The 16,708-nt window shown below is 37.6% G+C and overlaps 1 protein-coding gene across 4 annotated transcripts in view; it reads left to right on the top strand.

Moving 5' to 3' along the window:
* Positions 1–16,708, top strand: part of LHFPL2 (LHFPL tetraspan subfamily member 2) — a 133,529-nt gene that overhangs the window by 46,773 nt on the left and 70,048 nt on the right. The window lies entirely within an intron of this gene.

The following is a 16,708-nucleotide window of genomic DNA, read 5'->3' as shown; positions in this document are numbered from 1 at the left end:
CTTGCGTCAGGGAGCAAAGATGTTAAAATGCTGGATGAAGCTGCATAGGTGTGTTTCAGCTACTGCATCTCCTTGAAGAGCAAATGGTCCATGGCAAGGATGTTCAGGGGAAGAAACCTGCCCTCCGTGAAGGTTTCACACATTTCTCAGCTGGGGGGAGGCCTGGACTGGAGCTCTTTCCTGCTGATAAATGACTGCAGTATTTTTTTTTTTTTTGCAAAGGAAAAAAAAAAAAAAAAAAAGAATTACTTCAGTATTAAGATGCTGTTCTGCTCCCCATCTGTGTGGTAACCAAATCATTAGTGCACTTGGCTGTGAAGGTGCGTTTCTGTCCTTGCTGCAAGGTGGTTCAAATTGTCTCACTTCTGGCCAGAGGGGCTTGAGCTGGCAGGTCACCAGCATTGGGCCACCTCTCTGGTTCCACCAAAGCTGTGCCATTGCATAGCTGGGAACGCAGCCCTCTTTGTGCAGTGGGGAAAGGGAGGTTGGCCCGGACCTCATTATTTAGCTCATAGTGCTCAAGGAGAAGAGTGTGGAGTTCTCATCTCTCTTCCAGATACTGTTCTTACGGCCTTAAACAGTGAACAGTTGCAAACCTCTCTGTGGATCTTATCTTGATTTAAACATTTGGTTTTTGTATTTGTATGGGGGCGACGAGGGACAGGAAATAGCTGCAAGCTGACCTAGTATCACTAATTTAACCTGGCATGTATGTGTCCCTGAAAGGGTATGCATTAGCTGCAAGTATTCTGCTTTTAAGCGAGTTTTACTTTGCTAGCCGAGTTACTTGGGGCGAAGAGTACTTCTGATATCGCTGTGGTGGGTGGTTGTGATTGCTTTTGGTGGCTGAAGTATAGTTTGTGTGTCTGGAATCATGAAGAAAGAAAATGAAAATACTAGGTGTGAGGTTAAACGGTATGACCCATAAAATGAACTCTATGCACATCAGAACATCCCAGTCAGATGGGTTTTTGTGGTGTGGAGGTCTGTGAATAGAGCTGCTGTCACTCACGGGGATGACAGTCTGGCAAACATAACTCCTTAACTTTTTTTTTTGAGTAATACTCAGAAATAACAAAGATGCATTTATCAGAAAAACCCTCCCTTAAAATTCAAACAGGAAACAAATGGAAATTGCATTAACATTGTGTTGAACCAGGAAAATACTCTTAATTTAGAGATACCCTTTTGACTGAATACAGGAATGTATTTGTTTTGTAAAAGGGGGTAGAATTATTGAACGTAAAAGCTGTTTGGGGCAATGTAAACATATTACCCAAAACAGTTAAACAAAGGAAGTGTGCCCTTCATGCCTTCTCTTAGGAATTAATGCCTTGCTTTAAGTGGTAGTAATTTACATAACCTATAAATACAATAAGTAATGTAAACAATAAGGGACTAAAGGGTTGGGTTTTTTTCTTCCTTCCTCTTTTAAGGAGTGTCTTTCATCTCTTTACTGCTTATAGCCTCCTTAGGAAAGAGATGTATTCTACTGTATTCAAAAGCACTAGTAGGAATTTCATGTTTTCTTACACTTAGGCAACAGCCTTAAATATCAGTTCCTCTGTTTATGTTAGTGGTGGCTTTAAAGTCATACTTCATCACTGCATAAATATGGCATAGAAAGTTGCCATGATAGCTTTTTCATTTGTTTGTTTGCTTTGTTTTTGTTTTGTAGGAATATTAAAAATATATTTTGGCCTCATGTTTGGCATCACAACTTTCCTGCGCAAATCTCAAAGTTGTTTTGTTTTTCCTGCTGAAAGCATTAAGCATAATTACGATCTTGTGCTGAGTTTTACAACAAGGACTTTTGTTTTATAACCTAGACAAAAGCATTCAATTAGTTTTATACAGACATTCACAAAATGGTGAATTAAAGAGAAGGATTGTTGCTTCTCTTTACCTTTATGAATAAGTAAAGCATCTTCTCCTACCTCTGCTGGTTTTTTCCTTCCCTTTTTATTTTTTTTTAAGAATTTGTCTGAATACTAACTTAGGACATTCCCACTTTAGACCTTCTGTGCCACAAATTGAAAAATATTAGTCCAAAGTTAATGTTTAAAAGAAGTTTTGAACCAGGCTATCCTTCCATAAAGGCAGAAAAACGGGAGTCGCGTCCCTAGCAGGCTAAGACAAGATTCCCAAAGAAATAGAAGTTTTTCTTAAAGCTGAAAGGGGAAAAAAGAAATTGCTGTCTGTGGCCAGACTGTTAGTGTGGAGGTGAGTGAGGAGTTGTTTGGCCACAGGCTCTTTAGTACTGCAGCTTAGATTTTACCTGGCTGAAAGGCATTTTTGCCTTCACATCCAGCCAGTTCATTACTATGAAGAAGCTCTTTGGCTCGTCCGTGTATTGTTGGATCACTGTCCAGGTGTGAAGATCCAGAACAGCTTCCAGGTTAAATGTGTTGTTCTGTGATTACAGAGGATACACTTTTCCTTCATCTTCAAACAGTGCCTGTTGGGCTGTTCATTTTTTTCACTCTTCAGTGGTTTCTTGTCTTGGCATTCAGTTCTTTGAATATGAGCAGGCATTAAACAAAACTCTAAAAAGTTCTCAATAACCAGGACTTTGCCTTTCAACCAGTAACACCCTGGTGCTGGAGTGTTAATTATTTAATTGTTCAGTGATAGGTAGTTAATAAGATTAGATAAGTTAAAGCTTTAAATGAACTAAAAGAAATGCACTGCTAAAAATTTTGACTGCAATGCTATGATAAACCTGAAAGTCATAAATACTTATTTTAACGAAGAACCTACTTTTTGTAGCCTAACATTCAACTTTGGTTTTAAATAAATGTAAATTTTCCAAAAGCTCCACAGAGCTTCTGATTATGAAGATGCAGAAAGAGGAGGTTTCTATTTTCCTTGTTTCCACAGCAGCTGCCTCTGAATTTCAGTCTTGGTAGCTGGTAATTGTAGGCAACACATTTTAACATGACAAATGTGATATGCATCTTAATATTACTAAATAAAAACATGAAAAAAAATACAAAGGCTATGCAAAACTAAGTCACTGGCCTCACAGGTTCCTGATCCGTATTACCTTAATGTTGTCAAAAAGAATGATTGAGGCAACCAAACTGACCAGGAAGAAGCTTCCCTCATCAGGCTTTTAAAACTACATAGAAATATTTTTGGAGTTTGGTTGTAGTGTGATCATGGAAACATTATATATTATTTAGGAAGAAAATGATGATTAGATAAAATGAAGTAGCATGTAGTTAATTGATCTTTGATTCTAGTCATTAAAAAAATATTTGTTTTGGGAGCAAGATGCTTTTGATTGACTCTGCAGGAAGCCATTGCAGGAAGCCATTATGTTAGGCACAAGGTTAGAGAGTCAAGCTTAATAGCAATGTATGCTGTCATCCAAACCTGTTTATGTCTTTCATTAAAAGCAAACTATTTAGGCTGTAGGAATAAAAAAAAGAACTCTTGTTATAGACATACAGGCTTTTAGAAGTATTTTTAAACTTGAGAAAATGCTTTACAGTTAACTATATGTGTACTATGGCATGTAACTTGATATAGGAGATATTAATTAACATTAATATCTGAGAGGAATATTACACGTGCCTGGAATATACACCCAGAAATTAACAGTATTTAGTATTACTTTCTGTGGCTTTTCTTTAGTTCAGTTGGGTTTTGAGTTAATCATTAGGAATCTTTCAACAGTGTACTTACAAATATACTCTCCCTAAAACCACTGTCAGCATGTGAAGTATTTTTAACAGGAATATGCAGTATTCAGAAGACAAAGAAAGGACAGGTACTGTTAATTGACTGAATTTTTTTAAGTAGCATTTCCTCTAGATGACTTGCCATATGTGGAAACTGGAACACTGTACCTGGATGCACAATCCTGAATGGATTTTGGTGGATGAACTTTGTTTCCAGAAGAACAGAAAAAAGTTGCAGCAACTTCAGTGTTTATTCTAGTGTATTGGTATCCTTGCTGGGCATTTGGTGATTGTGAAATAATCTATCCTGCCTATGACTTGTGAAGATACATACTTTCTGTTACTGATAGTGAAAACTGTCTTGCTGTTATGTGCAGGTCACGTTTCTGATGTCCATCCTCAATGCATGCTTATATGTAAACCAAGGGTTTTGTCGTATGATGAATTTATTTTCTGCTTTGCTTCTGGATTGCTCTCTATAACCTGTTTCTTGCTTATGTCAAGTATTTCTGATGAATCAAAGACTGGAATTTACAAATCCCTGAGATATGTTTTTGACCTTGATTCAGAATTTGGAAGATGAAATCAGATTTAGGATCTTAACAGTGAGTGCCATGGGAATTGAAAGGATGTTTAAGATTATTTAAAACTTGATATTATTTAAGGCTCTATATAGAAGAATAGCAGTTCTGTCTGATTTCTGGTGGCTAAAAAAAGTACTAAAGAAGTAAAAGAAATGCCTTTATTCTTCTTGGTTTTTGCTCTTCTATTACTTCTTTTCATTTTTGAGAGCTATCTTTTTCTCTCACTTTGAACAGTTATATAACTGGAAGAAAACCCACTATAAACTTTTGTTTCAGAAAGGCTGTGATGAGGCTTTTTATTTTAAATAAAATTCATGTTTTGCATACCTGGGTACTTGGCTGATGTGTTAATGGAGGCCAATTCTAGTTTCAAAGAAAGTGAAGATGCCACTTTGCACACGCAAGTGATTTTTAAAAGTCAGAGTAGTAGCAAGCACAAAATAGTCCATTCGCAAAAAGACAAACTTAGAATAACTAGCCTTACTGATGCTTATTTTACTGGATGGTATAATATAAGTGGAAGTGTTGTTGAGTGTTTGACAAATTCCTCAGTATATGTGGTAGAATAGGATTTCCTTCTGTGTAAAGTACCTGTCTTGTTGTTTACGTATGAAAAGGGGGATCAGTTCAGCTTTGCGCATGAATGCTCTTTTGATCTGAATCCTTCTCTGATTTTTTTCCCTCGTTATCCAGGGTATTGGTATAGAGTAAGATTAAGTTCCCAAGCCACTGTCCTCCCTCCCGTAAAGTAGAAAACAATCTCTTCTTTTTTAATTCGTTCCCATTTTACTTTATTTCCTTAATTTGCTGTCTGTTGCTTGGTGTTCATCCTTCCTTATTTTATTGGAGGCATTAAGTAGCTGGTGTGATATTTTAAGAAGGTATGAAGGGACTCTAATATGGATTTCTTTTCTATCTCAGTATGTTAAAATCCGTTTGGTGGCTGCATGTTATGGTGCTTTTCCTCCCTCCCCCACTGCTGCAAACATGAGTGGATTAATCTAGCACAAGTGCTGTATGGAAACCCTTTCCTCTTAAGTCAAAAAAGTCAGTGCAAGTCTGTGAATCGTTTTATGAAAATACCAGATTGAGTTTCAAGCTTCGAGTCCCTGCTGATACATTAAATTGTTCACGGTATTGGCAGGGAAGAAGCAGGGGACCTTTCTTTAGCTGGATAAATAGGTAAAGTGTCAACTCCAGATGCCTTGAGAGGGAGACTTCAGACAAGCTTTTAGTGCAATTACAGAAGGACGAAGTGGAAGAGACCCGTGGGACTCCTATGCGTATTGAATTTCGTTTAGCCTTTTAGTCACACTAACAGGAAAAAAAAACTATAGGAGTCCTTAAAGTATATATGTTTGTAGTCTTTTGGGTATAAATATGGGGATGTTGCCTTTTTTTTTTTTTTTTAATAATATGTATATATGTGCATATGCATGCTGTAGTATTTTAGGAAATGGTGTTGGCAGAGGGTACTCAAGCCAAAATAATTAGAATTACCTGTCTTCCAGTGCCCATAGCACATGGAAGAAAACTCGAGACTCTTCCTTGGGACGCTTCCCAACATTTGAAGTAAGCAGACTCATGTGGGACTGGCGCATTACTCGGCAACATGGATGCTCAGCTTCAGTCCTGTCCTGGCATCAGCAGGGTTAGATATGCAGGAGGGAATTTGTCCGTTCACCCAATCTTTCTCCACAGACGGTTAATGACTTGTCTAATCTTCCCTTACCTGCAGGGAGCCTTCAGTGATTCTGTACATGAAATCATTTTAAATGAAAGAATAAAACTCAAAGTCATTATTTTTACAGTTTGTTGCTGAGTATGGCAATCATGTCTGCATAACCTGCCTACTTTTTATGTATAAATAAGGATATTTGTTGTATTTTAATCCTTAGCCAAGCAATATTACTTATCTTTTTAATGTTTCAATACCTTTAATTCAGATTTGATGGGAACATTTCTTCCAAAGCACAACGCTGTCTGATCACATGCTCTGCATTATAAATCTTCCCTTTGTGATATTCTTTAAGTTACATAACAAAATTGAAAATATATAATTATCATATACAGCAGGTCCTCTTTGTGCCTTCTGACTTATGGAATTGATTATCCTATGCATTTTAAATGGAAGTCCTAATTAAGTAATGTCAGATAGCAATTTTGCTGAGCTGAATACTTTCAGAACCTGACAGTGTCCTTTGCTGTAGAAGGCACATTTTTCTTCCTTATCTTTACAGTTTCTTTTTACATAAATTATAGTATTTCTGTTATTTGAACTTGATTTCTTCTGCACCTTTTCTTGTTTTTCACTCTTATGAAGTCTCTCTGGTTCTTGTTCATGTTCATTCTCTGTTTAATCCAGGGTGACACAGTGTTTCAGCACTGGCCACGTATGGGACTACCGAGGTTTAACTGTGTTTCCACTGTTGCCAGTACCAGCATGGTGGGGAAACAGAACCGAAAATAATGACACTTCTTTTACAAATACAGTGGTTTGGTTGGGGGGTGGGGGAGGTGGGGTAGTGGTTTTTTGTTTTGTTTTTTTTTTTTCACATTGAGCTTCTGTTGTCATCCATGTTTCTAGTCCTAATGACTGTGGAGAAAAGTTGGAAACACCTCTTAGACATGTGATTACCTCACATTATTGGGCATCTGCACTTTTAAGAAAACGCCAAGTATTGGGAAGTTTGCAGTAACATTGTAGGAGTTGGCAGCAGTATCTGGTTTCTTTGACTGAATCATCAGTTTGGTGTGACTGAACTGAAATTCTGGCCTTTTTTTGATGTGTCCTTATAGATGACTAATTGTTACTTTAAGCTCAGAATTAAGTAAAAAAAAAAAAAAAAAAAAATTACAAAAAAGTGTTTTTCATCTACCCTGAGCCCTCCCTGTGAATTTCTTTCTCAATCACTGTAGATAATGTCACTCTTGTACTTGTTATATGTATAGGTCAAACGAAGGTCCAAGGTAATGTCATAAGGGGCCATAAATAAAATAGTTAACCAGAGGTTCATTTAACCCAGTGTCTGATGACAGCCAGTGGCCTAAATAAGCTACAGAGCAAACTTACACTGATGCTTTCAGTCTCCACTATGCTCTGCATCTTGAGGACTTACTGGGTCAAAGAAGGCAGTTGTTGCATTTAATGGCTGTCAGTGGATCTTTTCTTCATTAACTTGTCCCATTATTTCTTGAGCAAATGTGGAATTTAGCATCCACAGCAAACTATGGCAGATTTCCTCAGCATAACTGCATCTTGTGTGGAAAAAGTGCTTTCTTGAACCTTGCGTTCCTCAGTATGCTTTGATCCTGTCAGCAGTTGCATTAGTGATACATTAAAGAGTTGTTATCTATTCTTCCCTTCTGTGCTTATCAGCATTTTATAGAGTTCAAAAGAAAATACATCCTTATCACTGACATGTGTGATCCGTTGAAAAGATGCTCACTCCCATACTGTAATAGCCTGGAATGTTCTCTCACAACTGCAGAGCTCCATGATGAAACCATGTATTTTCTGTGTTGTAGTTCTGTAGGATTTTGCCACTTCTGCATAATGTTTAGAAGTTACCTGACAGGCCATAAAATGGATTTTGTCTCTCTGGGTAAACTACTGGGACATGAAATGGTGACCTTTAGGAAGAAAAGCTGGATTTTGCTTTGCCATTTTAGTTATAGTGGATGGCTTCTCAAGCATTTATTAATGGTTTCCATCTGAGGGCATCTGTTTTTTTTATCTTACTTAGAAAAGAAACAAAAACATTCAGCAAAAAAAGCTTCTTAGACTCATGGTGTTTTCCCCTTGCATTTTGGGATACTATTACACATGCTTGTGATTATCTACTCTGCAAACAATTGTCAGAAAAATTAATCTGTTTTCCAAGTCCCACAGAAGAACAGATGTGGAATTAAGTTTCAAACAATGTACTCTTAATCACTTACATGTGGACACGAAACGAACTGGAGCTCAGTGGGAACTGATTGGATGCTTTGTTAGTCGAGCATGGAGTGCAGAATTTGCATTTTTCTTAGGCTTCATTCTCTGAATGGTCCTTTGAAAACAGTACTAATAAATGAACAAGAAAAGGGTCTGTTTCAGATATTTAGCTCTTTCTAGAAAGCCAAAACCTCAGGGGACCACCTGAATGGAGCTGGGATATCTTATGTGTATGAATATGAAAGAGAGATTGTGTATATACGTGTAATTTTCTTCCTTTATTTGAGAGCTCTTTTGATGCTGTAAAGGATATTGGGGAGTAAAGTAGCTGTGTATCATCTGTGTGCTTTCAAAAGCAATGATTTAAACCAGCCAGCTCTGCCTGTAAGAAATTTCAAGTCAATGTTCAGTTGCTGGAATACCGTAAGAAAGCAATTATGTCAGAAAATGTACTCATGTTGTGTTCTAAACCTCAGCCTTCACTGAAGAAATCACTTAAAAAGATAGTCCATACAGCTACTTCAGAAAGCTAATTTTGAGGGAGAAAAGGTTCGTATTTAGGGACTCTGGAACTTACAGCTTCAAACTTTACAGAATTGTGATTTTGAATCAGTGCATTGGGCAGTCACCAAGACTTAAGAAGTTGTCGGATTCTTGTTCTTGGAATGAATTTCTTCATAATTGATAAGAAAACTCATGGAAACAAGGCTATGGGTAATTGTTCCCAGTGTGACTGCCCTCTCTCGTATATGTATAGGTCTTGCAAAATAGTGCCTACTAGTAGGAATCTGCATTTTCAGTTGCTACAGAATGGAAACTGTTGTTAAAATGTGTATACATTATATACATATATACGTCTAAGATTATTTTCAGTTATTCAATCCGCTGTAGCCCGGAAATAATTTGCCTTCCTACACCTGAAAAAAAAAAAGGGGGGGAGAGAACCTAACAAATTTGTTGCTTCTTAAATTTTGACAAACTTGATTAAACAGGCAAGATTATGTCTTGTTTCAGGGTTTATTGTGGTTCCGTGGAAGCTTTTAAACCCCTTTGGAAGTTTTAAAATTAGCTTTATTGTATTATATACAATATAGGTTAAGAGGGCTGTGAACTCAGCTGCAGATAGTTTTTCTCTGGAAAATAATAGAGTCACCCCCCAAACTTGAAATGGGGTGTGAGGAGATCAGCAGTCATACATTTTCCTGCCTTCCAAGGAGTAGGAGTGGGAGTCCTCAATCTCACTGCCTTGTTGGCTGTTCCTTAACTTCTCACTTTGCACATTCATCATTATGTTTATTCTGGTAGCAAGCAAATGGCCAATGCCAATTAAAATGTTCGTTCCTAATAAAATAGCAAAATACATTGTTTTGAGAGATGGAGAGAAGGAACTTTCAGATATGTTTGTTTTGTTCCAGAGAGATGTTGTCTCTTAGCTTGACTGCTGGAGAGATCTGTGAAGGTTATAGCAGAGTTTATGTATTCTTTAAAAAAACCTTTCATACGGATCTCCTGAGGCTGTTTTGCTTGTGCAGTGTGAAGTGACCAATTTCTTCCTTTTCTTTGTTTTTGGGGAGGTCTGCTTGACCTTAGTTTTTCATGTTTTGTTTCAAAATAACTTTCTTTCAAGGATATTACTTTGTTTATACACTTTGCAAAAGAAAAAAAGAGATAATAACATTTAAAATAAACATCTTTATACCCCCATGTCTTGTTTTTTAGCCTTTGTCTAGAATGACATAAATGGCGAAGTATTTCATGTTCTTTAAACATGACTTTCTGAATGTAGTCGATGTAGGTATCTTGTGCATGATCAAGACCTTTAATAAATGCAGTTGTCTGCTGCCTTTAATAATCAAAAGCATGGGATACAGCCAGTAGTTCTGGATGGGGCTCATAAAACTCAAATGAGAAACTGCATTTTTGATGTTTAATACTTAGAGAGTATTTTAGATGGACTTAGAATGCTCGTCTTTGTTTCAACAGTGGGGTTTGGGGTGGCTTTAAGCTATTAAATACATACTTTCTGAGAGGTGATTGGAAGGTACACTAATGTACTCTAAAGTAGGTAGAGATCTTTGGATGACAAGGCCCTTGTGAAGGAGTTTGCTCTCTTGTTATTGCAGGCAATCGGGTTGTATGCAAATTGTTTCATTGTGTCATCAGCCTCTGACTTAAAACTAGGAAGGTTTCTTGCCTCTGCTTTTGTTGTTGAAAGGCTGTTGGAGAATCTTGCTCTTTCAGAGGGTTTAGAAATCATCTCTTAACCTGCATCTTAAGTGTATTCACAGTCAATTCACAGTTATTTTGTTCCTGCTGCAATGTTGGCTTTTAATTTAAATATCTCTTCTTTCTCCTTGCTAATTAGCTGCCCACAGTAACTATAAGAACCAATTATACTCCATTTTTGTCACCATTTTGTTAGGCTAAAGAAGGCAAGACCTCCTATCTTTTCTTAGCTCTCTTCCCTTGATCAGTACAGTATTCCTTCTATGTTCCTAATCCAACTTGGATGTCTTTCGCTGCCCCTCACTTACGGATAATAATAATTCTTTGCAGTGTTCAAAGTAAGACCTTACTGGAGTCTTCAGCAACTGGTAACACTGTTGTCTGGGCTGATGATAACTTTTTTGATATATTCTAAGATTATACTGGCATTCATCACTCCCATATCTTGTTAGAGGTATTGCCCAACAGGCTCAAGATCAGTTCTGAGATGCTTCTGAAGGTCTTCCCTCTTCTCAAAACTATATATGCATGTTAAATAACCATTCTCTAGGAATTTAAGCTACCAGTAAACTTTAAAACTCTGAATCTGGTTGAGAATGCCACCTGAACTGTAAGAAAGATATTTTTTTTCCTAATTAATTGCTTTAATTTAGAAAATCATTGTTTAATGAAAAAATACAGTGTTTTTTTAAAAAGTGAACTGATTCATATAATCTGAGTTTCTCAACTGGAGACATTAGGAAAGCAAGGAAATCTACCTTCAGTCCTGGAGTTGTTGATAAAAGTTAAAGGAGAAGACATCAAAGAATTTAAAAAGTTTTTGCATCAAACTTAAAAGTTTGGGTCAGGTAAACACCCTCTCATGAGTTTCAGTAAAGAATTTTAGGGGGTGATCTTATGATTACCAGAAACTCTCTAGCACATTGAATACCTACTTTTGGGAATGTAAAGGTTAATTGGTGACAGAAGATAAGCAAGCAGGAAGTCCAAGAATGCATATTCAAGGAAAACATGTCTGACTAAAATTTATATTCAGTTATTTGTAGTTAGAATTACACAGATTGGAAGGGACCACTGAAGACAATGGTCAGTTTTACCCTCAGCTGGGAAAGAGGGGTAAAAAAAAGTCGGGTAGCCTTCTTCCCCCTTCCAGCTATTTCTGTTTGAATTGAATCCTTCATGGATTATCCTGCAAGCCCATTATTTGAGTCTGAAATTGGCCTATCACACTCCAATTCAGCTTGCAAGTATCTTTGTATAGGAAATGGTAAAGGAAATGATCAGTATGTCTTTTTAAAGAATTAACTTTTAATAGAAAAGGAAAAGAAAAGCAGAAACTGAGATCTCTTTTTGCCCTCTGAATCAGGAGACCTTTTTAGATGTGATTCTCCTCTTTTTGTGTACATCTATATGTGGAGATGATCTTTCACAATCTCCTTTTAGGTAGTAAAAAGAGTAGGAATCTAGGGAAAATAAAATGTTATCACTAGGAGCTCATAAATTGTCAAGAAGTTATATCTCCGTTTTACTGAGAAATGTAAAGAATAATTTAAAGAATTTTTAGAGGAATTTAAAGAATAATTAGAACTTCTTACAAAGTGTGTGCTGTGACAGTCTTCAAAGAGGATTTTACTGGCTTCAGGAAAAGCTAAACCCAGACGTTTTATTTCTTGTATTACCAGGACATTTTCTGAAAAGAAGATCGTCTCTCTAGCAGTGTATAAGCAAATTGGCTCCAGAGAAAGCTTAAAATGACAAAAATTAAAAAGGCAAAGGAAAGCTTCTTTGTGGTAAACAAAACCACAGTTAACATATTTCTTAGTTGCTGTTCAATTCCCACCATCCCTGGGGCTAGCTAATTCTTCCATCTGCAAACTGAGCATAATTTTTAACTCTTACCAAGCAGTGGCTAGCTCACTTCCCCTTCCTTGGGTTAGCATCAAAGGATCACCTCTTTGTGGGCTTGAAAGCTCCCATTGGAAAAGCAGGCTGGGTGGAGATGGCTCAGGACTTTCAGAGGTATGTAGAAACTGCAGGATGTTCTCCAGAGTGGGAAAACTGGGCAGATAAGACTTGAGTAAGGATTTTAATTTCCATAACATTGTTTTAATGAAACACTCAAGAAAGGCACATGGAATGTTGCTCAGAGTCTCATCTTTACTTAATTTTTCTTTGTGTTGGGTTTTGGTTTTTGTTTTTTTACAAGACGGAAAATCAATTCTGAGACACAAGCTGGAGAAGAGCTGAAAACAAACAAGTTGATGTGCTCTAAGCAGTATTTTTAGCTTTGAATTAAGGTCTTGAGTCTATGATAGGCCTATTGGTTGGGTAATGTTCAGATAGACTATTTTCGGTAGAAGGAACTTTGCTTTGAGGTCAGATTGAATGGCCTTAGCTTTATATTTGGTCACTCAGCAAAATCATTACATGAATCACTTAAGTGTTTAATGATTAAAAAGTAGCTTTTCACTGGTGGAAGTTCACAGGTAACACCTGTGGGTGCTTTAATTTGGTAAGCCACTTTTTATGTGTATTTTTTTATTGCATCTATGAAGATGAAAGCTGTGAGGAAGGCATGGAAATTAGTCCAATATAGAATATATGCTTAAGGTAAACAATGTTGTTTTCCTGACACTATAGAGAAGTTTGAAATTGTTGTTTGAGGACTCTTAACGGCTTGTTTGTGTTTTACTAAGTCAGTCCCTAGTTCTGTGTTTGGTTGCTTAGTTAGATATCTTGTCTTAAATGTAAAGGAAGTTGAATGTTAAAACAAACCTGCTTTTCTTTGAGGGGGAGGGGTTGATTCCTTTTAAGGCATTTTTTAATTTAGGCTGAAACCAAAAAACAAACAGATTCCTAATTCAGTCATGTTGCAGGAGTACTGGAAAATGTGGGAATTTTATAAGGCATTTTGGACATTTTAATGATTGTTTCATTGATTTGTAATAGTCACAGTTTGCATCACTAGGGTGATAACTCTGATTATAACTTTGGCCTGAGAAGAAGGTGTTGGATTGAAAACAAAACAAACCCCACAGCTGCTGGTTTAGGGAGAGAGAGTGTGTGTGTGAGTGTGTGAGATAACTTGTCTTTTTTTTTACAGACTATCACGATGGGATAGCTCTGCAGCCTTCTGCGACAGGCTTAGGCTGTCCACTGATTAAATAAAACAGTGCGTTAATTGCGTATGCCTTAACAAAACTCTGCAGTAGCCATCTCCAGGCCTTTAGGAAAAGATAACTGAGTTGTCTCCCTTGGAGTTTTTCTGTTCCACTTCTGCCAGCAGACAGCTTTATTTGTAAACTTCGCGTTTTGCAGGCCACACTGTGTGGTAATCTGGGGGCAATAATTCGGATGCTAATAATACTCATCAGAAGTTGTTATTTATTAAGCCAGCTGGCATTTAGGAAGAATAGCCTGAGCTTGCCAAGTGATTCTAGCTCATTGCTGAGGAGCATGCTACTGGTTAGAGCATTTAATTAGGAACCCACCGTCAGGGCCCCCGGGGCACTAATGGGCCTCTGCCTCCCCTGGCTCTTGCCCATCCTCCTGCCTGGGGGCCCAGGAGCCTGTTCCAGCCCAGCCTGGGGCCATCAGTCCCTGTTGGAGCTCTGTTACCGGTGTTCTGCTTCCAGTCCCAGCTGCTGCGGGGTTGACATAAAGCCTGCTTTTGCCTGATGACTGCTGGGCTGTCCATGGGACCTGTTTCTCTCACCATCCATGCACAGGCATCAGGTAGCTGAGCAGTGCTGGCCCTGAGGTGAAGCTGCTTTCTGAGTCACATCTTGTCTGGTGCATCTTGGTGGTGGCCAAGCTGCAGCCACCTAGAGCAGCTTTATGGCCAAAATGGAGCCAAGGAACACTTCTAGTGACTGTGGATGTTCTTGCTGGAGATACTGCTGCAAAGCTGCTGGGTTTGGCTGCCTTGGGCTGGCAGAGGTGATGGGTTGTATTGAGCAAGACCAAAGCGCTGGCTGTGGTGTAACTCACAGTGCTGCTGTGGGAGGGTGACTCGCCTTTTTGCTTTACTGTCCCTGTGACACAGAGATGCAACTCAAGAAGTATGTTATAAAGTGAACTTGTTAAGTGCTTTTACACCACCTTTAAAGTAGACTATTTATGTCCTTTTATCCTCATGGGTAACACTGAAGATAAGCGTTCCCACTGATTTCGGTGAATGTGGGATTGGGCTCCTGGCTGATGTTCTGTATTACTAACTTCAAGTAAAGTTTTATGCTTAGATAAAATAATCCCTGGAAGACAAAACTCATTTTATGGAATAACTTTACTGAAAAAAAATTTGCCTATCTTTTGCTTCAGTTAGTAATGACTGACTTGTTAAAGAAATGTGGTAATTTGATTCGCTTATCACTTGGGTGCTTATTGTATTAGGTAGCAGGCTAAGGGGGATCTTTCATTCACAGTGCAGGTCCATTAATGCTTCTGTATTTATTCTGTTTAGTTTTGTGGGAATTGCTAGGATTACAAAAATGTAATATTTGGTTTAAACGTTTTAATGATGTGTAAAACTGCTGTACCACTTTCTTGGTTAGGGTGGTGCAGGGGGAAAACAGGCATTAAGAGCAGGGATCAGCAGTGTATTAGGAGTACGTCTGGCTTTTATTAGGTGTAAACTTCAGGGCAGGTGCATTTGGGCAAAATATTTTTTGTAGTGTAAAAAAGTGAGGATTTTTTTTGTTCTCATTGAAATAGCTTGCAAATTCTGTTGCTCTATATGGTATGCTCTTTTGAATTTGCTTTAAATTGCGCACATATAGATATGTAGCATGATCTTCTGGATTGAACAAATTAGGTAGATAACGCGAAAAGCAAAAGTGCAATTTTTGTCTTTTGTAGGTTTGTGTGAAACAGACAATAATCAGCCTGAGAAGAAGTGTTAAAAAAATCTATTGTGTATCTCAAGCTCTTAGTTTCCTATGGTGTTTAGCATTGTAATTCATTGAGAGTTTTGTGTTTGTTTTTTTTTTTAACCTGCTAGCAGTGTAACCCTAAAGAAAGTACTTTCCCCCCCTTGTTTTGCTGTTATTTTTGAAGGCAGCCTTAATGACGCCTGTGAAATAGTATGAGGTTTTTTTTTATTTTATACTGTTCTGCATCGATAGCAAAAGACAAAGAACCCATTGAATGCATTATTTCTATTCATAGTGACATAATTGGTCATACAAACCTTCCTGAAGTAAGTAAATATTTCTTTGATTTGGATACTTGCTGTTACATAATACATGGAAGTATCGCACAGTAGTATATTTGAAGAAAAAGCTAGTTGAAAAGGATGTTTTAAGATACAGCGGATATATCTGTATTCTTTTTTTATTTTATTTTTTCTGGAGAGCCTAAGTATACCCAATTCCTGTTGTGTACAAAGCCAGGGTACGTGACACAGCGATGTTATCAAACCAACTGTGTTCTCCTACAAGTGTTTGGCCTGTTTGCTTCTCCTGTTGAATGTAAATAAAACAATTTAAATCAATGGCTCTGCTTGGTATAGAGACTCTTTCTCCCTGAATTATACTAAAACATTTCTCCCGTGCAAATGAGAAAGGAGGTAAAAATGAAGAATCTAGTGTTTTCTTCTTTTTGTTGGGCAGGGGAAGATAGGGTGTGTGTGTGTGATGTAGCCAAATTTACAGCTAGTTGAGTAGACAAGAAGATACGTACTTTTGCCAACTGTTGTAGAAATCCATCTGAGCTATTGCAAAATTTGTAAGAAAGAGCTCCTGAGAGAAAGAGTGAGAGCATACATGTGTTTTTCTCATTCTGATTTGTTTGGGAGGATTTGGGTTTCATTTTGGCCATTTGTATCAGGAAAGGTACACTTGCCTGTGTGGTGATGGGGCAGTGGAAGGCTTGTGGAGTTTCTTCTTGTTAGCTTTTTTAGCTTTTTCACAAATATGGTGGCAAAATAGAACCTTTGTTTTTAATATAATACTTGCTCTCCTTTTTTTTTTTTATTTTTTTTATTTCTTGTGTGTGTGTAAGATGATTTCTGTGCCTCTGGCAGGTGGATGTATCTGTGAGAGAAGGCTCTTCTACAGCCTCCTCGATGGGCTGATCCTGTCTTACCGTGCCTGTGCCACTTCTGTTTCTTAGGGAGCCCAGACTCCAGGCAAGGAGATTTTCCTTAAAAGCACCACTTAATTCTAGTTATACAAGCAATCCATCGTTTTCACATACTTAAAATTGATCATGCATTTTTGGGTGCTTGAGTCTAAAAGAAAATAATTTGGCCTTTTTTGTTCATGAAATGTAGTCTG

The sequence above is a fragment of the Aquila chrysaetos genome, chromosome Z (genome assembly GCF_900496995.4).
Source record: "Aquila chrysaetos chrysaetos chromosome Z, bAquChr1.4, whole genome shotgun sequence".
Taxonomy (NCBI): domain Eukaryota; kingdom Metazoa; phylum Chordata; class Aves; order Accipitriformes; family Accipitridae; genus Aquila; species Aquila chrysaetos.
This window is presented reverse-complemented; position numbering and strand designations above follow the sequence as displayed.